This window comes from Salvelinus alpinus, chromosome 3 (genome assembly GCF_045679555.1).
Source record: "Salvelinus alpinus chromosome 3, SLU_Salpinus.1, whole genome shotgun sequence".
NCBI lineage: Eukaryota > Metazoa > Chordata > Actinopteri > Salmoniformes > Salmonidae > Salvelinus > Salvelinus alpinus.
The window spans coordinates 68,605,706-68,630,913 of record NC_092088.1 but is presented as its reverse complement, the minus strand read 5'-3'; the positions used below and the strand labels follow the sequence as shown (position 1 = coordinate 68,630,913).

Sequence of the window (25,208 nt, the reverse complement as noted above, 5' to 3'; positions counted from 1 at the left end):
GCAGCTCATGACTGAGTGGCAGCTCATGACTGGAGGGCAGCTCATGACTGGAGGGCAGCTCATGACTGGAGGGCAGCTCATGACTGGAGGGCAGCTCATGACTGGAGGGCAGCTCATGACTGGAGGGCAGCTCATGACTGGAGGGCAGCTCATGACCGGAGGGCAGCTCATGACCGTAGGGCAGCTCATGACCGTAGGGCAGCTCATGACCGTAGGGCAGCTCATGACCATAGGGCAGCTCATGACTGTCTGGCGTCTCTGGCAGCTCCTGACTGGCTGGCGTCTCTGGCGGCTCCTGACTGGCTGGCGTCTCTGGCGGCTCCTGACTGGCTGGCGTCTCTGGCGGCTCCTGACTGACGGACGGCTCTAGCGGCTCCTGACTGACGGACGGCTCTAGCGGCTCCTGACTGACGGACGGCTCTAGCGGCTCCTGACTGACGGACGGCTCTAACGGCTCGGGACAGACGGGCGGCTCTAACGGCTCGTGGCAGACGGATGGCTCAGACGGCGTTGGGCAGACAGATGGCTCAGACGGCGTTGGGCAGACAGATGGCTCAGACGGCGTTGGGCAGACAGATGGCTCAGACGGCGTTGGGCAGACAGATGGCTCAGACGGCGTTGGGCAGACAGATGGCTCAGACGGCGTTGGGCAGACAGATGGCTCAGACGGCGTTGGGCAGACAGATGGCTCAGACGGCGTTGGGCAGACAGATGGCTCAGACGGCGTTGGGCAGACAGATGGCTCAGACGGCGTTGGGCAGACAGATGGCTCAGGCGGCGTTGGGCAGACGGATGGCTCAGACGGCGCTGGGCAGACGGATGGCTCAGACGGCGCTGGGCAGACGGATGGCTCAGACGGCGCTGGGCAGACGGATGGCTCAGACGGCGTTGGGCAGACGGATGGCTCAGACGGCGTTGGGCAGACGGATGGCTCAGACGGCGCTGGGCAGACGGATGGCTCAGACGGCGCTGGGCAGACGGATGGCTCAGACGGCGCTGGGCAGACGGATGGCTCAGACGGCGCTGGGCAGACGGATGGCTCAGACGGCGCTGGGCAGACAGATGGCTCAGACGGCGTTGGGCAGACAGATGGCTCTGGCCGGCTGAGACGCACAATAGGCCTGATGCGTGGTGCCGGAACTGGAGGTACCGGGCTGAGGGCACGCACCTCAGGGCGAGTGCGGGGAGGAGGAACAGGGCTCTGGAGATGCACTGGAAGCCTGGTGCGTGGTGTAGGCACTGGTGGTACTGGGCTGGGGCGGGAAGGTGGCGCCGGATATGCCGGACCGTGAAGGAGGACACGCGCTCTTGAGCACCGAGCCTCTCCAACCTTACCAGGTTGAATGGTCCCCGTAGCCCTGCCAGTGCGGCGAGGTGGAATAGCCCGCACTGGGCTATGCAGGCGAACCGGGGACACCACCTGTAAGGCTGGTGCCATGTACGCCGGCCCGAGGAGACGTACTGGAGGCCAGATACGTTGGGCCGGCTTCATGACATCCGGCTCGATGCCCAACCTAGCCCTCCCAGTGCGGCAAGGTGGAATAGCCCGCACTGGGCTAAGCACGCGTACTGGGGACACCGTGCGCTTTACCGCATAACACGGTGTCTGACCAGTACGACGCCCTCTCACTCCACGGTAAGCCCGGGGAGTTGGCTCAGGTAACCAACCCGGCTTCGCCACACACCCCTTTAGCCCCCCCCCCCCAAGAAATTTTTGGGTGAGCCTCTCGGGCTTCCAGCCTCTCTTACGTGCTGCCTCCTCATACCAGCGCTCCTGGGCTGTGGCTGCCTCCTTCTCCTCCCGAGAGCGGCGATTCTCTCCCACCTTAGCCCAGGGTCCTTCTCCGTTGAGTATTTGCTCCCATGTCCATTCCTCTTCTCTCCATTGCTTTTGTTCTTGCCGTCCCTCTCCAATCCGCTTGGTCCTGGTTTGGTGGGTGTTTCTGTAACGGCTGTCAATGTCGTTCTCCTCCTCAGACGAGGAGGAGCATGGATCGGACCAAGATGCGGAGTAGGAGGTATTCATGATTTTAATGGCAAACCAACAAACACTACAAATAAACAAAAGTGACTAACCTGCAACAGTCCTGTGTGGCCCAAACGCTAACACAGGAAACAAACACCCACAAAACACCGGTGAAACCCTGGCTGCCTTAGTATGACTCTCAATCAGAGACAAACGATACACACCTGTCTCTAATTGAGAATCATACCAGGCCGAACACAAAACCCAACATAGAAATAGAAAACATAGACTGCCCACCCAACACTCACGCCCTGACCAATAAAGACATACAAAACAAGAGAAAATAGGTCAGGAACGTGACAGTAACAGTTAGAAAAGGAAGGGTGGAAGGAAGGAGGAGAGCTGAGGTAGCAGAACATTGGTTCTAAATACTCAGAGGAATTCTTCCAATCTTCCTAAACTTTTAAATCTGCATATCATAGCCCTAACCAGTCTCTAACTCTCTGTGAACTCACTCCACAGCCAACTAACTCACCCCATAATTCACATTATGTTACACACACCCAAAAAATGGTGAGTTAAAAACAACCCAATTTGGGTTATTTGGTAATTTAGCGCTGGGTAAATATTGGACAGAACACATGCTGCGTTATTTTGACCCAGCCAGTTGGGTTGCGTGAATAACCCAACATGTTGGGTTGTTGGGATTACCCAAACATGGGTTCATTTAACCATCAGTTGGGTATTTTGTACTGTCACTCTGTTTGACCTAGCAGCTGTTTTTTGTAATGTAATCATTAAATTATGTTCAGGGGGTGTGGCTTATTAGTGCGTTGCTTTCAGATAGATCTTATTGGCCACCCATTAGACTAAAGGTCATTCCTGTGCATTTTAATTTAACATACTACAAACTCAAATGTTCCTTTTTTTTGTATTTTAAACATTTTTCTAGAATATTATGATTATTTGTTGCATATTATATTAAGGAATACCACCTCATTGCACGATATTGAACTCCACCTTATTGTATCCCAGCAATGGGACTTACATAGGCTTTTAGGGAACTCATACACTTCTGTAAGGCTCATTAAAACTAGAACAATATCAATCTTCGACCTTAACATGCAATAACTATACCACAAAACAGATGAACAGAAATGACATTTACTCTCACAGTTGGCCAAAAATTACTTTCTGAAAGCCACGCCCTTACTAAGCCAAGCCTCCAGTCTTCTGATCTGACCCCTTGCTATTTTTTTATAAAACAACCCAACTTAGTGACCCAATGCCTGCAACGCAGCGGTTGGGTCAACCAAACAACCCAGCATTGTTTAGAGTGTGCAGTGCCTCAAAGTATTAACACCACTTGATTTTTTTCACAATTTGTTGTGTTACAAAGTGGGATTCAAATTACTTTTAATTGTAATTTTTTGTCAACAAACTACACAAAATACTCTGTAATGTCAAAGTGGAAGAATAAAAAAAATATATATGTTAAACAAAACACTAATATATCTTGATTAGTTTAGAATTCAACGACCTGAGTCAATACATGTTACAATCACCTTTGACAGCAATTACAGCTGTGAGTCTTTCTGGGTAAGTCTCTAATATTGCTAGACAACCATTTACAGGTCTTGCCATAGATTTTCAAGCCAATTTAATTAAGTTAAAACTAGTTTGGCAACTTAGGAACATTGACTGTCTTCTTGGTAAGCAACTCAAGTGTTGATTTGGCCCTGTGTTTTTGTCACGTGTGCTGCCTTTCTGGCCTCTAGGTCACCAGGCTGCTCGTTATGGCGCACACTTATCACCATCGTTACGCGCACCTGCGCGTCATCAGACTCACATGGACTCCATAACCTGGTTCCTTCCCCAGGTGTCATTGTATCTGTTGGTTTCCTGTCTGTGTGTTGATTGTGGTTCTTGTTTTGGTCATTTGTTTATTAAATGATGCTCTCCCTGAACTTGCTTCCCGACTCCTGGCACACACGTTAGTTTTAAGTTATTGTCCTGCTGGTAGTGGAATTCATCTCCCAGACAAGAAGATGATTGGTTTGCCACATTTTCTTGCAGTATTACTTTAGTGCGTTGTTGCAAACAGGATGCATGTTTTGGAATATTTGTATTCTGTACAGGCTTCCTTCTTTTTTGACTCTGTCAATTAGGTTATTATTGTGGAGTAACTACAATGTTGTTGATCTATCCTCAGTTTTCTCCAGCCATTAAACTCTGTAAAATAAAGGTTAAATAACTCTAACTGTTTTAAAGTCACCATTAGCCTCATGGTGAAATCCCTGAGCGGTTCTCTTCATTTACGGCAAGTGAGTTAGGAAGGACGCCTGTATCTTTTGTAGTGACTGGGTGTAAACAATCCAAAGTGTAATTAACAACTTCACCATGCTCAAACGAATAGTCAATGTCTGCTTTTTGTATTTGTACCCCTCTACCAATAGGTGCCCTGCTTAGCGAGGCATTGGACAACCTCCTTGGTCTTTGTTGTTGAATCTGTGTCTGAAATTCACTGCTTGACAGTATAATTGTATGTGTGCGGTACAGAGATGAGGTAATCAAAAAACTATTTTAAACACAATTATTGCATACAGAATGAGTCCATTCAGTTTATCTTACTTGTTAAGCACATTTTTACTCCTGAACTTATTTAGACTTGCCATAACAAAGGGTTTGAATATTTATTGACTTTAATTTGCAAAAATGTTAAAAACATAATTCCACATGATCAAATCGAATTGTATTTGTCTATATACAGGGGGTACCGGTACAGAGTCAATGTGCGGGGGCACCGGTTAGTCGAGGTAATCGAGGTAATTGAGGTAATATGTACATGTAGGTAGAGTTAAAGTGACTATGCATAGAAAATAAGCAGAGAGTAGCAGCAGCGTAAAATAATGGGGGGGACAATGCAAATAGTCTGGGTAGCCATTTGATTAGCTGTTTAGGAGTCTTTTGGTTTGGGGTTAGAAGCTGTTAAGAAGGCTTTTGGACCTAGACTTGATGCTCCGGTACCGCTTGCCGTGCGGTAGCAGAGAGAACAGTCAATGACTAGGGTGGCTGGAGTCTGACAATTTTTAGGGCCTTCCTCTGAATGCCTGGTATAGAGGTCCTGGATGGCAGGAAGCTTGGCCCCAGCGATGTACTGGGCCGTACGCACTACCCTGTGTAGTGCCTTGCAGTCGGAGGCCGAGCAGTTGCCATACCAGGCAGTGATGCAACTAGTCAGGATGCTCTCGATTGTGCAAATGTAGAACTTTTTCAGGATCTGAGGACCTATGCCAAATATTTTCAGTCTCCTTAGGGGGATTAGGCTTTGTGTTTGGACCATATAGTTTGTTGGTGATGTGGATACCAAGGAACTTGAAGCTCTCAACCTGCTCCACTACAGCCTTGTCGATGAGAATGCAGGCGTGCTCGGAGCTCCTTTTCCTGTAGTCCATAATCATCTCCTTTGTCTTGATTACGTTAAGGGAGAGGTTGTTATCCTGGCACCACATGGCCAGGTCTCTGACCTCCTCCCTATAGGCAGTCTCATCGTTGTCAGCGTGGCAGATGTGTTGTTACCTACACCTACTACCTGGGGGCGGCCCATCAGGAAGTCCAGGATCCAGTTGCAGAGGAGGTGTTTAGTCCCAGGGTCCTTAGCTTAGTGATGAGCTTTGAGAGCACTATGATGTTGAATGCTGAGCTGTGGTCGATGAATAGCATTCTCACATAGGTGTTCCTTTTGTCCAATTGGGAAAGGGCAGTGTGGAGTACAATAGAGATTGCATCATCTGTGAATCTGTTAGAGCGGTATGCAAATTGGAGTGGATCTAGGGTTTTCGGGATAATGGTGTTGATGTAAGTACAGACATAAGTACTACGGGTCAGTAGTCATTTAGGCAGGTTACCTTAATGTTCTTGGGCAGAGGGCACAGGGTATTGTGTGTAGGCCAGTGACCAAAAATCTCAATTTAATCCATTTCAATTCAGGCTGTAACACAACAAAATGTGGATAAAGTCAAGGGGTGTAACTAATTCCTGAAGACACTGTACATTAAAAAGCCTTGCATTTTTGTTAGATTACTGTTGAAAAAGATTGCCAATTGTTTTGCCTGTGTTGGCCACACACAACACTACAGATCATGTCTAGTACCTCTCGGGATGGCTTTGTGATGTCCTGTGTCATCACACCATTCAGACAGCTATTGGAGAGGCCAGAATAATCTGCTCAAGACCAAGGGAGTTAGAGACGTGAGAGTTGTGTCGTTTCTTTAGTGACAGAGACATCTAGTGGATCTGTCTGAGCATTACAATAGATGAATGAAATCTTCCAATGGAGCTGTCCATTCATAAGTGCACATCCGTAGTAAAAATGTTGCAATGGAAAACGAAACAATCTTTCCTTTTGGGATTTCAGTCTGTTTTCTTTTATTTGGTGTCTAATGAATACACCCCTGCTGTAGCGTCAATGGAGTCCTGGGGTGGGTGTTATTCCTCTTTTAGACACCAGATGGCTGCAGTAGACTGGGTTTGTGGATCCGAGGAAACGTGCCATCTCAATGTCAGGCAATCCTTTAAACACATTGGGACTATCATAACCAACATTCCTAATCTGGTTTTGAACCTCAGTCTCATATTACTTAAGCCATATAACAGTGTACAAAATGCACTGACCATGATATGAGCAACATTGTCCATGTCATTATTTATTATTTGGGTCTAACTTTCTTTAAAGCCCTGATGCAGTCTTTTTAAATTTACTTTTAAATTATCACTGTAAGTCTAATAAATCACAGAGTGTGTTTATTTCATGAAAATATCTTCAACTATATGTTTTTTAAATAATTTAATTCACTGAGGCTTCTTTTGCCATTGAAATGCTAAGGCTGATTGTGTGGGCATGTTGATACAAATTAAAATATATTTACATACAACATTTTGAAGAAAAAAAATATGTATACAAAAAAAGATATCATAATATCGTCTTTGTATCTCAAAATCATTGTAATGTGGTTAACATAAAAAATCAAATGAAAATTATTCAAATCTAAAAGACAAAATTCCACCATTAGATCATGGGAAAAGGCAGCACTTGACCGCTGCACTTGAATCATTACCACGGTGAATGGCTAGGCCTACTATGCTATGAAACCACACACTATTGCAGAGACTTTGATAATACCGACCGCAACTGATATGGTGAAAACAATGTGTAGGGAGGCACAGAAACTCAATAGCTTTGTTAGATAACAATGTTCAACAAATAATTTATGCTATTGCTAGCAATCAAGAGGTAACAGACTGAACAACTCAAAAACTCAGCAGCTTATGCTCTACAAATGGATGTTAGCTGTGAGGGCCCAGATGCCTATGCATTGACTTTTGTTCGCTATACATGTAGGAGGATGCTATTTACCAGGACATATTGTTCTGTCTCACGATTCCTGAGCATGAAACAGCACAGGGGATGTTCAGTGTGCTGCGTGGCTATATTGATGAAAAACAGATGGAATGGTGGGCATTTGCACAGATGGGGCTCCATCTATGGCAGGACGGCGGGCAGACCTCTGCACTTTAGTTATGAACGTGAGTCTCACTCTGCCATATGGACGCATTGTATGATCCACCGGGAGCAACTGGTGGCAAAAGAACTGAGCACAGAACTCTGAGATATACTGCAGCAGGTAACTTCGATTGTAAACTACATCAAACCACATCCCCTGCACGCACGCCTGTTCGCAGAACTATGTGGAGATATGGGATCAGAGTATGACAATATTCTATTTCACACCAAGGCTTGGTGGTTCTCGAGGTGGAGTTTTGGAGAAACATTTTTTAATTGAGAGATGAACTGTTGTCATATACAATGGATGAAAAACAACTTGAATTACTTTTTGTGTAATGAAAAGAAAATGTGTCTCCTTGCCTATGTAACAGACATATTTGGTAAACTGAACAAACTGAACGCAAGCATGAAGTGGAAATACAAAAACATTCTTCAGACAGAATCACTGGATTCAGAGGAAAGAATTCTTATTGGAGAGAGTCTTTCAAAAGCGAACCATGCCCCCTTCCCTCGGCTGTGCAGGTTTCTAACAGAAAACAGCATCAGTAAGTGTCCCACACGAGTGATGACTGCTCATCTCCAATGCTTGGAAGAGCACTTTGTGACATACTTCCCAATCCGTCTGACTGTGATCCTGGCTCAGTTGACATGCCGGTAAGTGAAATCGAACAGCTGATCGAGCTGTTGTGTGACCGGATGCTGCACACAACGCATTCACGGGTCACTACGAAGGAGCCTTGGTTCATGACTCAAAGGTAATACCCTGCCGTCTCCTTCTAAATATTAATGCAGCGTTCAAAACAACTGGAACCCTGAAAAAACAATACATCCTTTTGAATTGTCATCCAACTCAGGATTCCAACTCGGGAACTCGGGCCTCTTTCTAGAGCTGTCACGTTCCTGACCTGTTTTCTTTTGTTTTGTATTCATTTTAGTTGGTCAGGGCGTGAGTTGGGTGGGTTGTCTATGTTTGTATTTCTATGTTGGGATTTTGTGTTCGGCCTGGTATGATTCTCAATCAGAGACAGCTGTCAATCGTTGTCCCTGATTGAGAATCATACTCAGGCAGCCTGGGTTTCACTTGTGTTTTGTGGGTGTTTGTTCCTGTGTCAGCGTTTGGGCCACACAGGACTGTTTCAGGTTAGTCACGTTTGTTGTTTTGTTAATTTGTAGTGTTTGTTGGTTTGCCATTAAATCATGAATACTTACCAATCCGCATCTTGGTCCGATCCATGCTCCTCCTCGTCTGAGGAGGAGAACGACATTGACAGCCGTTACAGAAACACCCACCAAACCAGGACCAAGTGGATTGGAGAAGGACGGCAAGAACCAAAGCAATGGAGAGAAGAGGAATGGACTTGGGAGGAGATCCTGGACGGCAAAGGACCCTGGACTCAGCCAGGGGAATATCGCCGTCCCAAGGCGGAGCTGGAGGCAGCGAAGGCAGAGAGGCGCTGGTATGAGGAGGCAGCGCGGCGACGCGGTTGGGAGCCCGAGAGTCAGACCCAAAAATTTCTTGGGGGGGGGCACACGAGGAGTGTGGCAAAGCCGGGTAGGATACCTGAGCCAACTCCCCGTGCTTACCGTGGAGTGAGAGGGCGTCGTACTGGTCAGACACCGTGTTATGCGGTAAAGCGCACGGTGTCCCCAGTACGCGTGCTTAGCCCAGTGCGGGCTATTCCACCTCGCTGCACTGGTAGGGCTAAGTTGGGCATCGAGCCGGATGTCATGAAGCCGGCCCAACGCATCTGGCCACCAGTGCGTCTCCTCGGGCCGGCATACATGGCACCAGCCTTACAGATGGTGTCCCCGGTTCGCCAGCATAGCCCAGTGCGGGCTATTCCACCTCGCCACACTGGCAGGGCTACGGGCACCATTCAACCTGGTAAGGTTGGGCAGGCTCGGTGCTCAAGAGCACGTGTCCTCCTTCACGGTCCGGTATACCCGGTGCCACCTCCAAGTACCAGTCCACCGGTGGCAGCCCCCCGCACCAGGCTGTCTCTCCGGGTTCTCTCTCCAGCTGCTTCCACCTGTCCAGCGCTGTCAGAGCTTTCCTCCTCTCCAGCGCAGCCAGTGCCTATACCACGCACCAGGCCTATAGTGCGTCTCAGCCGGCCAGAGTCTGCCGTCTGCCCAGCGGTGCCTGAACTGCCCGTCTGCCCAGCGGCGCCTGAACTGCCCGTCTGCCCAACGCCGTCAGAGCTGGCCGTCTGCCAAGCGCCATCGGAGCCATCCGTCTCCCCAGCGCCATCTGAGCCATCCGTCTCCCCAGCGCCATCTGAGCCATTCGTCTCCCCAACGCCATCTGAGCCATCCGTCTCCCCAGCGCCGTCTGAGCCATCCGTCTGTCCCGAGCCGTCAGAGCCGTTCGTCAGTCAGGAGCCGCTAGAGCCATTCGTCAGTCAGGATCTGCCAGGGCCGCCAACCAGACAGGATCTGCCAGAGCCGCCAACCAGACAGGATCTGCCAGAGCCGCCAACCAGACAGGATCTGCCAGAGCCGCCAACCAGACAGGATCTGCCGGAGCCGTCAGCCAGTCATGAGTGTCCAGAGCCGTCCAGCCAGGACCAGCCAGAGCCGTCCAGCCAGGACCAGCCAGAGCCGTCCAGCCAGGACCAGCCAGAGCCGTCCAGCCAGGATCCGCCAGAGCCTTCCGCCAGCCAGGATCCGCCAGAGCCTTCCGCCAGCCAGGATCCGCCAGAGCCTTCCGCCAGCCAGGATCCGCCAGAGCCTTCCGCCAGCCAGGATCCGCCAGAGCCTTCCGCCAGCCAGGATCCGCCAGAGCCTTCCGCCAGCCAGGATCCGTCAGAGCCTTCCGCCAGCCAGGATCCGCCAGAGCCAGCCAGCCAGGATCCGCCAGAGCCAGCCAGCCAGGATCCGCCCCTCAGTCCGGTGCTGCCCCTCAGTCAGGTGCTACCCCTCAGTCTGCTACTGCTCTTTAGTATAGTGGGATTGACATGGAGGGTGGACATTGGGAGGAGGCCACGGAAGCGGGGGTGGACTATGGTGGGGTGGGAACCACGACCAGCGCCAGAGCCGCCACCGTGGACAGACGCCCACCCAGACCCTCCCCTAGACTTTGTGCTGGTGCGCCCGGAGTTCGCACCTTAAGGGGGGAGTTCTGTCACGTTCCTGACCTGTTTTCTTTTGTTTTGTATTCATTTTAGTTGGTCAGGGCGTGAGTTGGGTGGGTTGTCTATGTTTGTATTTCTATGTTGGGATTTTGTGTTCGGCCTGGTATGATTCTCAATCAGAGACAGCTGTCAATCGTTGTCCCTGATTGAGAATCATACTAAGGCAGCCTGGGTTTCACTTGTGTTTTGTGGGTGTTTGTTCCTGTGTCAGCGTTTGGGCCACACAGGACTGTTGCAGGTTAGTCACGTTTGTTGTTTTGTTAATTTGTTAGTGTTTGTTGGTTTGTCATTAAAATCATGAATACCTCCTACTCCGCATCTTGGTCCGATCCATGCTCCTCCTCGTCTGAGGAGGAGAACGACATTGACAGCCGTTACAAGAGCTCCGACTTGCTGACCTGAAGATCACTGACGTCATAATTTGACCTTGTATTTTTCAGAGTTCCTAGTTGTCTCAAAAGCACATAAAACTCATGGTACCCTTCGCCAGCTCATATCTGTGTGAAGCTGGATTCAGTTCTCTTGTTAAAACCATATATTGATCCAGGTTGGTTGTGACAGCAGAGATGCATCCAACATGCATCAAGCACACCTATCTAATTAGTGGTGGTGAGATAAGAGACATTAAGTCAGACTAATTTGCAATTGACTATCATAGCCCACATTAAAATGATGTGATGGTGAGTTGAGAAGACAATCAGAAATACTGTCAGCATGTTTTACTGCCATAAACATTGACTGTTAATTACATACATTTTTCACATGGTTGCGGTCGTGAGAATTTACAGATATCAAAATGGGGTTGTGGGCCAGAAAAGTTTGGGAACCCTTGCTTTAGAGCCCTCAAACTCAATTTTGGATCTTGAAGCCAATTCCACTCCTTTTATTAATTGATTCCCTCTAATCAGGGACCAATTTAGACCTGGCACACCAGGTGGGTGCAATCAATTATCAGGTAGAAAAGAAAACAAGCAAGCTCGTAGGGTAAGAGTTTAATACCCCTGCTCTAGAACTTACCCCTTCAAAGTAGGAGGATACATATCCAAATAAAAGATGACTGGTCACTGGTCAGAATATCCAAGCAGATTCTGATATCATGCTGTGGGCCAAAAACCATCCCACCTGAACAGGTTGAAGTCCCAGGCATTTTTTTTCAAAAAGCTCTTACACTTAAAGCGCATTATCATAATTTTCTCAACTGCAGAGTGTTATTTCAACCTCATAGTGTGGAAATATCATCAACAAAACTGAAGACATCGTGTTTTTGACCGCACTGATCTTTTAAGTGTGTGTGTGTGTGTGTGTGTGTGTGTGTGCGTGCGTGCGTGCGTGCGTGCAATAGTCACTGGTTTGAATTCCTGAGCTGACTAGGTGAAAAAACTGTTGATGTGCCCTTAAACTAGGCACTTAACCCTAATTGCTCCTGTAAGTCGCTCTGGATAAGAGTGTCTGCTAAATGACTAAAGTTTGTGTGTGTGTCTGTCAGCACGTCTCTCTATGGTTGTGTATGTGGTGCCCTGGCCCTATCAATCATAGGCCAGGAGCACAGGTGTAGGGTTGAAATAAAAGCTAATCCCAGTTAGCCACTTTAAGCGCTGCATTTATTACCATGCATTATTAATCATCCTCATTACTGTTTACAAAGCCATTGTCTGTCTTATACTGCTGCGAAGAGAGAGAGAGGATAGGAGAGAGGGAAGGCAGAGGAGAGGAGAGGAAAGGTAGATGGGGAGCAGGGAGGAGAGGAAAGAGGGAGGAGGGGAGGCAGAGGGGAACAAATAGGGAGAACAAGACAGGATTTAGAAGAGGAAATAATAGTGAAAGAGAGAAAAGTGACAGAGAATAAGGTAAAGATGGAATGATGATACAATAGAAGAAATAGGACAACCAAAGTACTATAGAGAGAGTGGAGGGAGGAGATATTTAGGACACATCCGAGCCCCTAAGCCTTCCCCAAAGATAGATAGACTTACAGACCACTGCACGGACTCTCTCCCAGAGCTAAGAGATCCGAGCCCCCTCTACTTTCCTCCCCTCATTCAGATGCACCTCTCTGCCCCCCTCTTTGTTCTTCACATTGCTTTACAATAGGTGTGTGTTGCTGTCAAAACTCATCAACATTTGCATAATATGATCTATGAGCTCTGGATCTCTCAGGTGAGAGATGTGTGTGTGTCACTAGGGTACTGTGTGTGTGCATACACCGTGCATTTGGAAAGTACTATGCATTCGCAGGTAGCGTTCTCCTGGCATCCACCAAACCCAGATTCATCCATCGGACTGCCAGATGGTAAAGCGTGATTCATCATTCCAGAGAGCGCGTATCCACCGCAACAGAGTCCAATGGCGGCGAGCGTTATACCACTCCAGCCGACGATTGGCATTGCGTATGGTGATCTTAGGCTTGTGTGCGGCTACTCGGCCATGGAAACCCATTTCATGAAGCTCCCGAAGAACAGTTCTAGTGCTGCCGTTCCTTCCAGAGGCAGTTTGGAACTTGTTAGTGAGTTTTGCGATCGAGGACAGGTGATTTTTACGCGCAACAAGCTTCAGCACACGGCGCTCCTGTTCTTGGAGCTTGTGTGGCCTACAACTTCAAATCAAATCAAATCAAATCAAATCAAATTTTATTAGTCACATACACATGGTTAGCAGATGTTAATGCGAGTGTAGCGAAATGCTTGTGCTTCTAGTTCCGACAATGCAGTAATAACCAACAGTAATCTAACCTAACAATTCCACACTACTACCTTACACACACACACAAGTGTAAAGGGATAAAGAATATGTACATAAAGATATATGGATGAGTGGTGGTACAGAACGGCATGGCAGATGCAGTAGATGGTATAGAGTACGGTATATACATATGAGATGAGTACTGTAGGGTATGTAAACATAAAGTGGCATAGTTTAAAGTGGCTAGTGGTACATGTATTGCATAAAGATGGCAAGATGCAGTAGATGATATAGAGTACAGTATACAGTGAGGGAAAAAAGTATTTGATCCCCTGCTGATTTTGTACGTTTGCCTACTGACAAAGAAATTATCAGTCTATAATTTTAATGGTAGGTTTATTTGAACAGTGAGAGACAGAATAACAACAAAAATATCCAGAAAAACGCATGTCAAAAATGTTATAAATTGATTTGCATTTTAATGAGGGAAATAAGTATTTGACCCCCTCTCAATCAGAAAGATTTCTGGCTCCCAGGTGTCTTTCATACAGGTAACGAGCTGAGATTAGGAGCACACTCTTAAAGGGAGTGCTACTAATCTCAGTTTCTTACCTGTATAAAAGACACCTGTCCACAGAAGCAATCAATCAATCAGATTCCAAACTCTCCACCATGGCCAAGACCAAAGAGCTCTCCAAGGATGTCAGGGACAAGATTGTAGATCTACACAAGGCTGGAATGGGCTACAAGACCATTGCCAAGCAGCTTGGTGAGAAGGTGACAACAGTTGGTGCGATTATTCGCAAATGGAAGAAACACAAAATAATTGTCAAACTCCCTTGGCCTAGGGCTCCATGCAAGATCTCACCTCATGGAGTTGCAATGATCATGCGAATGGTGAGGAATCAGCCCAGAACTACACAGGAGGATCTTGTCAATGATCTCAAGGCAGCTGGGACCATAGTCACCAAGAAAACAATTGGTAACACACTACGCCGTGAAGGACTGAAATCCTGCAGCGCCCGCAAGGTCCCCTGCTCAAGAAAGCACATATACATGCCCGTCTGAAGTTTGCCAATGAACATCTGAATGATTCAGAGGACAACTGGGTGAACGTGTTGTGGTCAGACGAGACCAAAATTGAGTTCTTTGGCATCAACTCAACTTGCCGTGTTTGGAGGAGGAGGAATGCTGCCTATGACCCCAAGAAACCATCCCCACCGTCAAACATGGAGGTGGAAACATTATGCTTTGGGGGTGTTTTTCTGCTAAGGGGACAGGACAACTTCACCGCATCAAAGGGACGATGGACGGGGCCATGTGCCGTCAAATCTTGGGTGAAAACCTCCTTCCCTCAGCCAGGGTATTGAAAATGGGTCGTGGATGGGTATTCCAGCATGACAATGACCCAAAACACACGGCCAAGGCAACAAAGGAGTGGCTCAAGAAAAAGCACATTAAGGTCCTGGAGTGGCCTAGCCAGTCTCCAGACCTTAATCCCATAGAAAATCTGTGGAGGGAGCTGAAGGTTCGAGTTGCCAAACGTCAGCCTCGAAACCTTAATGACTTGAAGAAGATCTGCAAAGAGGAGTGGGACAAAATCCCTCCTGAGATGTGTGCAAACCTGGTGGCCAACTACAAGAAACGTCTGACCTCTGTGATAGCCAACAAGGGTTTTGCCACCAAGTACTAAGTCATGTTTTGCAGAGGGGTCAAATACTTATTTCCCTCATTAAAATGCAAATCAATTTATAAAATTTTTGACATGCGTTTTTCTGGATTTTTTTGTTGATATTCTGTCTCTCACTGTTCAAATAAACCTACCATTAAAATTACAGACTGATCATTTCAATGTCAGTGGGCAAACGAACAAAATCAGCAGGGGATCAAATACTTTTTTCCCTCACTGTATATACATATGAGATGGGTAATGTAGGGTATATAAACATTGTATTAAGTGGCATTGCTTAAAGTGGCTAGTGGTACATTTTTACATAATTTCCATCAATTCCCATTTTTAAAGTGGCTGGAGTTGAGTCAGTATGTTGGCAGCGGCCGCTAAATGTTAGTGGTGGCTGTTTAACAGTCTGATGGCCTTGAGATAGAAGCTGTTTTTCAGTCTCTCGGTCCCTGCTTTGATGCACCTGTACTGACCTCGCCTTCTGGATGATAGCGGGGTGAACAGGCAGTGGCTTGGGTGGTTGTTGTCCTTGATGATCTTTATGGCCTTCCTGTGACATCGGGTGGTGTAGGTGTCCTGGAGGGCAGGTAGTTTGCCCCTGGTGATGCGTTCTGCAGACCTCACTACCCTCTGGAGAGCCTTACGGTTGTGGGCGGAGCAGTTGCCGTACCAGGCGGTGATACAGCCCGACAGGATGCTCTCGATTGTGCATCTGTAGAAGTTTGTGAGTGCTTTTGGTGACAAGCCGAATTTCTTCAGCCTCCTGAGGTTGAAGAGGCGCTGCTGCGCCTTCTTCACAACGCTGTCTGTGTGGGTGGACCAGTTCAGTTTGTCCGTGATGTGTACACCGAGGAACTTAAAACTTTCCACCTTCTCCACTACTGACCCGTCGATGTGGATAGGGGGGTGCTCCCTCTGCTGTTTCCTGAAGTCCACAATCATCTCCTTTGTTTTGTTGACGTTGAGTATGAGGTTATTTTCCTGACACCACACTCCGAGGGCCCTCACCTCCTCCCTGTAGGCCGTCTCGTCGTTGTTGGTGATCAAGCCTACCACTGTAGTGTCATCCGCAAACTTGATGATTGAGTTGGAGGCGTGCATGGCCACGCAGTCGTGGGTGAACAGGGAGTACAGGAGAGGGCTCAGAACGCACCCTTGTGGGGCCCCAGTGTTGAGGATCAGCGGGGTGGAGATGTTGTTACCTACCCTCACCACCTGGGGGCGGCCCGTCAGGAAGTCCAGGACCCAGTTGCACAGGGCGGGGTCGAGACCCAGGGTCTCGAGCTTGATGACGAGTTTGGAGGGTACTATGGTGTTAAATGCTGAGCTGTAATCGATGAACAGCATTCTCACATGGGTATTCCTCTTGTCCAGATGGGTTAGGGCAGTGTGCAGTGTGGTTGCGATTGCGTCGTCTGTGGACCTATTGGGTCGGTAAGCAAATTGGAGTGGGTCTAGGGTGTCCGGTAGGGTGGAGGTGATATGGTCCTTGACTAGTCTCTCAAAGCACTTCATGATGACGGAAGTGAGTGCTACGGGGCGGTAGTCGTTTAGCTCAGTTACCTTAGCTTTCTTGGGAACAGGAACAATGGTGGCCCTCTTGAAGCATGTGGGAACAGCAGACTGGGATAAGGATTGATTGAATATGTCCGTAAACACACCAGCCAGCTGGTCTGCGCATGCTCTGAGGACGCGGCTGGGAATGCCGTCTGGGCCTGCAGCCTTGCGAGGGTTAACACGTTTAAATGTTTTACTCACCTCGGCTGCAGTGAAGGAGAGCCCGCAGGTTTTGGTAGGGGGCCGTGTCAGTGGCACTGTATTGTCCTCAAAGCGGGCAAAAAAGTTGTTTAGCCTGTCTGGGAGCAAGACATCCTGGTCCTCGACGGGGCTGGTTTTCTTTTTGTAATCCGTGATTGACTGTAGACCCTGCCACATACCTCTTGTGTCTGAGCTGTTGAATTTCGACTCGATTTTGTCTCTGTACTGAGACTTGGCCTGTTTGATTGCCTTGCGGAGAGAATAGCTACACTGTTTGTATTCGGTCATGCTTCCGGTCACCTTGCCCTGGTTAAAAGCAGTGGTTCGCGCTTTCAGTTTCACGCGAATGCTGCCGTCAATCCACGGTTTCTGGTTTGGGAATGTTTTTATCGTTGCTGTGGGTACGACATCGTCAATGCACTTCCTAATGAACTCGCTCACCGAATCAGCATATTCGTCAATATTGTTGTTGGACGCGATGCGGAACATATTCCAATCTGCGTGATCGAAGCAGTCTTGAAGCGTGGATTCAGATTGGTCGGACCAGCGTTGAACAGACCTGAGCGCGGGAGCTTGTTGTTTGAGTTTTTGTTTGTAGGCTGGAATCAACAAAATGGAGTCGTGGTCAGCTTTTCCGAAAGGGGGGCGGGGGAGGGCCTTATAAGCGTCGCGGAAATTAGTATAACAATGGTCTAGTGTTTTTCCAGCCCTGGTAGCACAATCGATATGCTGATAGAATTTAGGGAGTTTTGTTTTTAGATTAGCCTTGTTAAAATCCCCAGCTACGATGAATGCAGCCTCAGGGTGTGTGGTTTCCAGTTTACAAAGAGACAGATAAAGTTCGTTCAGGGCCATCGATGTGTCTGCTTGGGGGGGAATGTATACGGCTGTGATTATGATTGACGAGAATTCCCTTGGTAGATAATGCGGTCGACATTTGATTGTGAGGAGTTCTAGATCAGGTGAACAGAACGACTTGAGTTCTTGTGTGTTGTTATGATGATCACACCACTTCTCGTTAATCATAAGGCATACCCCCCCGCCCCTCTTCTTACCGGAAAGATGTTTGTTTCTGTCGGCGCGATGCATGGAGAAACCAGCTGGCTGCACCGACTCCGTTAGCGTCCCTTGAGTTAACCATGTTTCCGTGAAGCAGAGCACGTTGCAATCCCTGATGTCTCTCTGGAATGCTACCCGTGCTCGGATTTCATCAACCTTATTGTCAAGAGACTGGACATTGGCGAGTAGTATGCTAGGGAGTGGAGCGCGATGTGCCCGTCTCCGAAGCCTGACCACGAGACCGCCACGTTTTCCCCTTTTTCGGCGTCGCACAGGGTCGGCGGCTGGGATCAGATCCATTGTATTGTGTGGAAGGCAAAACACTGGATCCGTTTCGGGAAAGTCATATTCCTGGTAGGAACGATGATGAGTTGACGTTAATCGTATATTCAGTAGTTCCTCCCGACTGTATGTAATGAGACCTAAGATTACCCGGGGTACCGATGTAAGAAATAACACGTAAAAAAACAAAATACTGCATATTTTCCAAGGAGCACGAAGCGAGGCAGCCATCTCTTTTCGGCGCCGGAAGTGACACTGTCACCGACAAAGTACCCCCACACCATCACACCTCCTCCTCCATGCTTAACGGTGGGAACCACACTTCATGGCTGAGCCATTGTTGCTCCTAGACGTTTCCACTTCACATTAAAAGCACTTACCGTTGACCGGGCAGCACTAGCAGGGCAGAAATTTGACGAACTGACTTGTTGGAAAGATAGCATCCTATGACGTTGCCACGTTGAAAGTCACTGAGGTCTCCAGTAAGGCCATTCTAATGCCAATGTTTGTCTATTGAGATTCATGGCTGTGTGCTCAATGTTATACACCTGTCAGCAAGACATGTGGCTGAAATAGCCGAATCCACCAATTTGAAGGGATGTCCACATACTTTTGTATATATGGTGTATATATACAGTACCAGTCAAAAGTTTGGACACACCAACTCATTCCAGGGTTTTTCTTAATTTTTTACTATTTTCTACATTGTAGAATAGCAGTGAAAACTTCAAAACTATGAAATAACCTATATGGAATCATATAGTAACCAAAAAAGTGTTAAACTAAGATTTGTGATTCTTCAAAGTAGCCCTTCATGACAGCTTTGCACATTCTTGGCATTCTCTCAACCAGCTTCACCTGGAATTATTTTCCAACAGTCTTGAAGGAGTTCCCACATATGCTGAGCACTTGTTGGCTGCTTTTCCTTTTCCTGCTGTGGTAGCCATGCTGGTTAAGTGTGCCTTGAATTATAAATAAATCACAGACAATGTCACCGACAAAGTACCCCCACACCATCACACCTCCTCCTCCATGCTTAACGGTGGGAACCACACATGCGGAGATCATCCGTTCACCTACTCTGCGTCTCACAAAGCCGTGGCGGTTGGAACCAAAAATCTTACATTTGGACTCATCAGACCAAAGGACAGATTTCCACCGGTCTGATGTCCATTGCTCGTGTTTCTTGGCCCAAGTAGTGGTTTCTTTGCAGCAATTCAACCATGAAGGCCTGATTCACGCAGTCTCCTCTGAACAGTTGATGTTGAGATGTGTTTGTTACTTGAACTATTTGGGCTGCAATTTCTGAGGCTGGTAACTCTAATGAACTTATCCTCTGCAGCAGAGGTAACTCTGGGTCTTCCTTTCCTGTGGCGGTCCTCATGAGAGCCAGTTTCATTATAGCGCTTGATAGTTTTTGCGACTGCACTTGAAGAAACTGTCAAAGTTCTTGAAGTTTTCTAGATTGACTGACCTTCAGTTTTATTTTATTTATTTTCATTTATTTAACATTTATTTACCTAGGCAAGTCAGTTAATAACAAATTCTTATTTACAATGATGGCCTATCCCGGCCAAACCCTAACCCGGATGACGCTGGGCCAATTGTGCGCCGCCCTATGGGACTCCCAATCACAGCCGGTTATGATACTGCCTGGAATCGAACCAGAATCTGTATTGACGCCTCTAGCACTGAGATGTAGTGCCTTAGACCGCTGCGCCACTCGGCTCTTAAAGTAATGATGGACTGTCATTTCTCTTCGCTTATTTGAGATGTTTTTGCCATAATATGGACTTGGTATTTTACCAAATAGGGCCATCTTCTGTATACCACCCCTACCTTGTCACAACACAACTGATTGGCTCAAAAGCATTAAGAAGGAAAGAAGTTCCACAAATTAACTTTTAACGAGGCACACCTGTTCATGAAATGCATTCCAGGTGACTACCTCATGAAGCTGGTTGAGAGAATACCAAGAGCATGCAAAGCTGTCATCAAGGAAAGGGTGGCTACTTTGGAGAATCTCAAATCTCAAATATATTTTGATATGTTTAACACTTTTTTGGTTACTACATGATTTCATATGTGTTATTTCATAGTTGTGATGTCTTCACTATTATTCTGCAATGTAGAAAATGGTGAAAATAAAGAAAAACAATGTAATGAGTATGTGTGTCCAAACTTTTGAATGTTACTGTTTATATGTATGTATTTGTATATCTAGCGTCTGTGTGTGCTAGTGCATGTGTGTGTGACTATATTCCACCGTGTCTGTGTTAGTGTGACCCTCTGTGCACCTGCCTCTGAGCCAGCAGACAGTTGTGACTGTTGCAGAGTAATGTGAGGAAACACACAGTGTGGTGCCGATGGTTCCTGCCTGGATGGTTCCTACCTCTCCCCTCCACTGTGTGACATCTAATTAAAAGTTTAATTCACTCACTCACGCACGCACGCACGCAGGCAGGCAGGCAGGCAGGCAGGGACGCACGCACGCAGGCAGGCAGGCACGCACGCACGCACGCACGCACGCACGCATGCACGCACGCACGCACACACACACACACACACACACAGATAGATATCTTGTCCATTAGCTCCCAGCTAGCCTGTATAAAGCACAGTGGTTTTCTTCCTTCTGCTTATTAGCCTTCACTTAACTACCTTCCCTAATCACACTGCTCTCAGTGTAATTGTTACAATGTATTACCTGTGTGTGTGTGTGTGTGTGTGTGTGTGTGTGTGTGTGTGTGTGTGTGTGTGTGTGTGTGTGTGTGTGTGTGTGTGTGTGTGTGTGTGTGTGTGTGTGTGTGTGTGTGTGTGTGTGTGTGTATTGCATATGTGAAGGGTCCTCGTCCATTCAGTTAGGAATTAAAGCCCCCATGCAGTAATTTTAATTAGATTTTTAAAACATCACCCTTTGTCTAATAAATCACTGTGTGCGTTTATTTTGTGAAATTAACTCAAAATATATGTTGAATCATTTAATTCCCTGAGCCTCGTTTTGCCATGAAAATACATGTTTTCAAAAGGAGTAGGGAGGAGGCAAGACTTCAACCACCCAAGCCAGACTGTTCTCTCTGCTCCCACACAAGCGGTACCGGTGCATCAAGTCTGACACCAACAGGCTCCTGAACAGCTTCTATCCCCATGCCATAAGACTGCTAAATAGCTAGTTAAATAGTAAGCAAAATGGCTACACGGACTATCTAAATTAACTTTTGTATTTTATTATTATTTTTGCACTGTCTCTATGCACACTCACAGGGCCATACGCACCATGCACACTGATACTCCAACACAAATATAAACACTCCATCCTTTGCTCACACACACATAATATGCACATACATTTATACTGACTCTACACACACACTCACATACAGTAGCTAGCTTCCGTCCTCCTCTGGGTACATTGACTTCAATACAAAACCTAGGAGGCTCAAGGTTCTTACCCCCTTCCATAGACTTACACAGAAATTATGACAACTTCCAGAGGACGTACTCCAACCTATCAGAGCTCTTGCAGCATGAACTGACATGTTGTCGATCCAATCAAAGGATCAGAGATTGAATCTAGTACTGAAAGCATAAGCTACAGCTAGCTAGCACTGCAGTGCATAACATGTTGTGAGTAGTTGACTCAAAGAGAAAGACAATAGGAGGAGCAAGAGAAAGAGAGAGAGAGCTAGCTATATTTTGTAGTATAGTTTACCTTCAGTTTCAGTTACTTAGCTAGTGTCATATGCAGCTAGCTGGATTAGCCTACTCAAACACCTGTCTCAAACAGAGAGGGATGCTATGTTAGCTAGCTGGCTATGGCTATCCAACACTGGAAATCGTCCAGGTCAAGGTAAGCTTTTGGTTTTATGAATTTATTGCCACCTGGGCCCGCAGGTGTAACTGCTGAACTGATTTCTGCTGACTACACTGTACTGCATGATTGTAGCGAGTTTACTAACTTGATAGTTCTTGAAGCTATGTTGACTATGACGTGACAACAATGTAGGCTGTGTGAAGCGGTTAGCAGTCATGATAGGAAGGTTTGGCTTAAACGTTTTTTTTCGCCTGGTCACAGAGAGCTGATGTGTTGTGCACTGAAGTCCCCAAGCAAAGGGAAAAGGTGAGAGAAGGAGAACACATAGATGGATGCAAGAAGGAACTGTGCACCTACCGTGCAAACTTTCATTCATAGGCTAGGTTGTAGAAACCTCGATAAGGATACAGGAAAAAAATACAGTATCATGTAGTTGCCCAAACCTATCCATGTTATGTTGAGCTGGGTGAATGGAATATGTGACCCATTTCAGGAAACTAGGATTATGTCGGGTCACTACTTCACAGGAGAGCCGTTTTGCCGGAAATGCCTTCTTGAACATGTGAACTTTCATCTGCCTTAATAACAAACTTGTTTGCCATCGTAAAATATGAATAACATTTTTAAATTACGAGTCTAGTTGGTTTTGCCAAAGAAAAAGTGAGCAACCTTCAGATTCATGCAGGGTAGTAACATCATGAGTTGTGATTATGGTTGTGATTATGGTTAATTGTTTACCTAGCTAGCTAGCTAATGTTACGTGTATGACCTTATTATTCATATCTCAGAGCTATTTGCTTAGCTAGCTATAGCCTAATGTTAGCTAGCTAACATTGAACCTGGTTGGTTAGCTACCTGCAGTCATCCAATATGCTGTAATAGAACATAAAACATCTAAATCATCCTCATCTTAAACGGCACCGACCGCCACTAGTATCACGGTCAGGTCTCCGGTCGGCAGGCATGTCCATACAATACCGATGCACTGGCCGTTGGCTTATCGACTAGTCGTGTAGCCTAATCACCCACACAAAACTGTCTTGAATGGCAACAAATCTGCCCAATTAGCTGATTTGCTTTCCATACACCCACTCCTTTCGACACACCCACTCGCCGATACTATGTTCACCATATTGGGCTGCAGCTACCCATACTTGAATGAGAGGGCAGATACATGTGTGAACAACTGGCACAAAAGTGTTTTTTTATCAAAGTTGCCAAAATGTCACGTGTCCTACTTATATCAGTACACTTGTAACAACCTAAGCATTAGAAAATGTATATTCAATCAAATAAGCCTCACGTATTAAATAAGCCATTCCATTTTTTGTTAAACAAATTCAACACTGTCGTTGACCTCCATATTAGAATTCCTCACTTGGTGAGCCAAAATAACAAAATAATGCCACCTGCTGGAGAAGACAGCAAAAAGGGAATCATCATTTTCTCAATGTCAGAGTGCTATTTCCACCTCATAGTGTGGATATATCATAATAAAAGGAAATCACGTTCTTAACTGTACTGCCCCTTTATATATGTTTCCTTCTGTCTCATCTCTCAAACCTGCCACAGAAAATAGAGATATCATCTTACAGGTGATTTTAGCTCTTTTTTTTAAGCAGACCTGGATTGAAAGGAACTTGCCATTTCTTTTTAAAACACTACAATTTTCTCCCCCCTCTCCATCTCTACCTTTTTCTACTGTAACCGGAATGATTATGTATTTTACATCACATGAAGCAATCCAGATGTCATTGTCTTGCAGTCGGGAAGAGTGGGGTGTGCCTGACTACACAGGGTCAATGAGTAAACACACAACAAAAGTTTTCAAGTTTCAGATGCTTTTACTTTAGCTTTTACTTGCTTAGCCTTTAGTTTTAAAGCTTTTACTTTTAGGGTCTCTGGAGTTTTAGTCCACAAAGCCATTAAGGCAAGGGTGATTAAAGATGGCGACCACGTGTAGACTTTGGTGTTGGCGGTGGCTTTACTGTAACTCTCCTTCTGAGGAGTCTGTGGAAGGAGAAGGAAACACAGGCCTGAATACTAGGTTCAATTTTCTCCTAGCAGAATTCGGCTAGGCGAAGCGAATGTCAGAACTCGGCTAGGCGAAGCGAATGTCAGAACTCGGCTAGGCGAAGCGAATGTCAGAACTCGGCTAGGCGAAGCGAATGTCAGAACTCGGCTAGGCGAAGCGAATGTCAGAACTCGGCTAGGCGAAGCGAATGTCAGAACTCGGCTAGGCGAAGCGAATGTCTGTACCCCGCATACTCCCTTAAAAGACCTTTGCTTGAAAAACAAAAAGCATCAATATAACTGTTTGTCCCTCTTGAGATTCTGTAGAAACAACTTAGCCAGTATACACTTCCTCAAAAATAGTCCAATTAATCTTAGATAAATCAAGAAATCTGTAAATAATTTACATTTTTGTCAAAGAGGTCTTAGTCGCGCAATTGTAATTTCTAACTATTGTGTTTGGTGCAGTATTTTTCAAGTGAAAAAGTATGCATAAAAACTAGTCGTCTCTAGTTGAATGACAACAAACTGTCACGTATACTCCATCTCTGGCCTCTCGGTCATCAGGCTGCTGATTATCCCACACACCTGTCACCATCGTCAAGCGCACCAGCGCCTCATGACACTCACCTGGACTTCATCACCTCCTTAATTATCTTCCCTATATCTGTCACTCCCCTTGGTTCATTCCTCAGGTGTTATTGATTCTGTTTCATGTCAGTGCGTTGTTTGCGTTTCGTGTTTATTGTTTTGTTTATTTATTAAAACCCTGGGGCCTGTTGCACAAAACTAGGATAAGGGATTAAGCCAGGATATCTTGGTGATCCTGGCTCAATTGATCCGTAATCCGGTTGCACTAAAGATGGATAGGGGGCAGGAGGATATGTTATGGTATAAATTACCATGGAGATTTATTCTGTGGAGCTAGCCTGCTCCAGACCAGGCTAAATTCCAGGATCTATTTAATCTCATCCCTAATGTCAGTCAGCAGTCACCACAAATGGAAACCAATAGTTATTTCACTGCTCACTATACATTGGTATCACATATAACTAGACCCACTGTTATTATTTAAACGTTTGTGATCATTAATTTCAATGATTTTGGATAAAAAATGATTTTTAGATGATGTTGCTATCATTAGATAATTTACAGTTTCCCATAGACTATAAGGCTATATATAAAATGATAGAATATTAGGGCCACAGAGGGGAAAAAAACACAAGTCATAATATTGTAACCAGTTGTTTTAAAGG

The 25,208-nt window shown here is 46.3% G+C and overlaps 1 protein-coding gene across 9 annotated transcripts in view; it reads left to right on the top strand.

Annotated features, from left to right (window-relative positions):
• LOC139571203 (RNA binding protein fox-1 homolog 3-like) overlaps nt 1-25,208 on the top strand; it is a 761,620-nt gene that overhangs the window by 294,148 nt on the left and 442,264 nt on the right. The gene's annotated exons all lie outside the window — the stretch shown is intronic.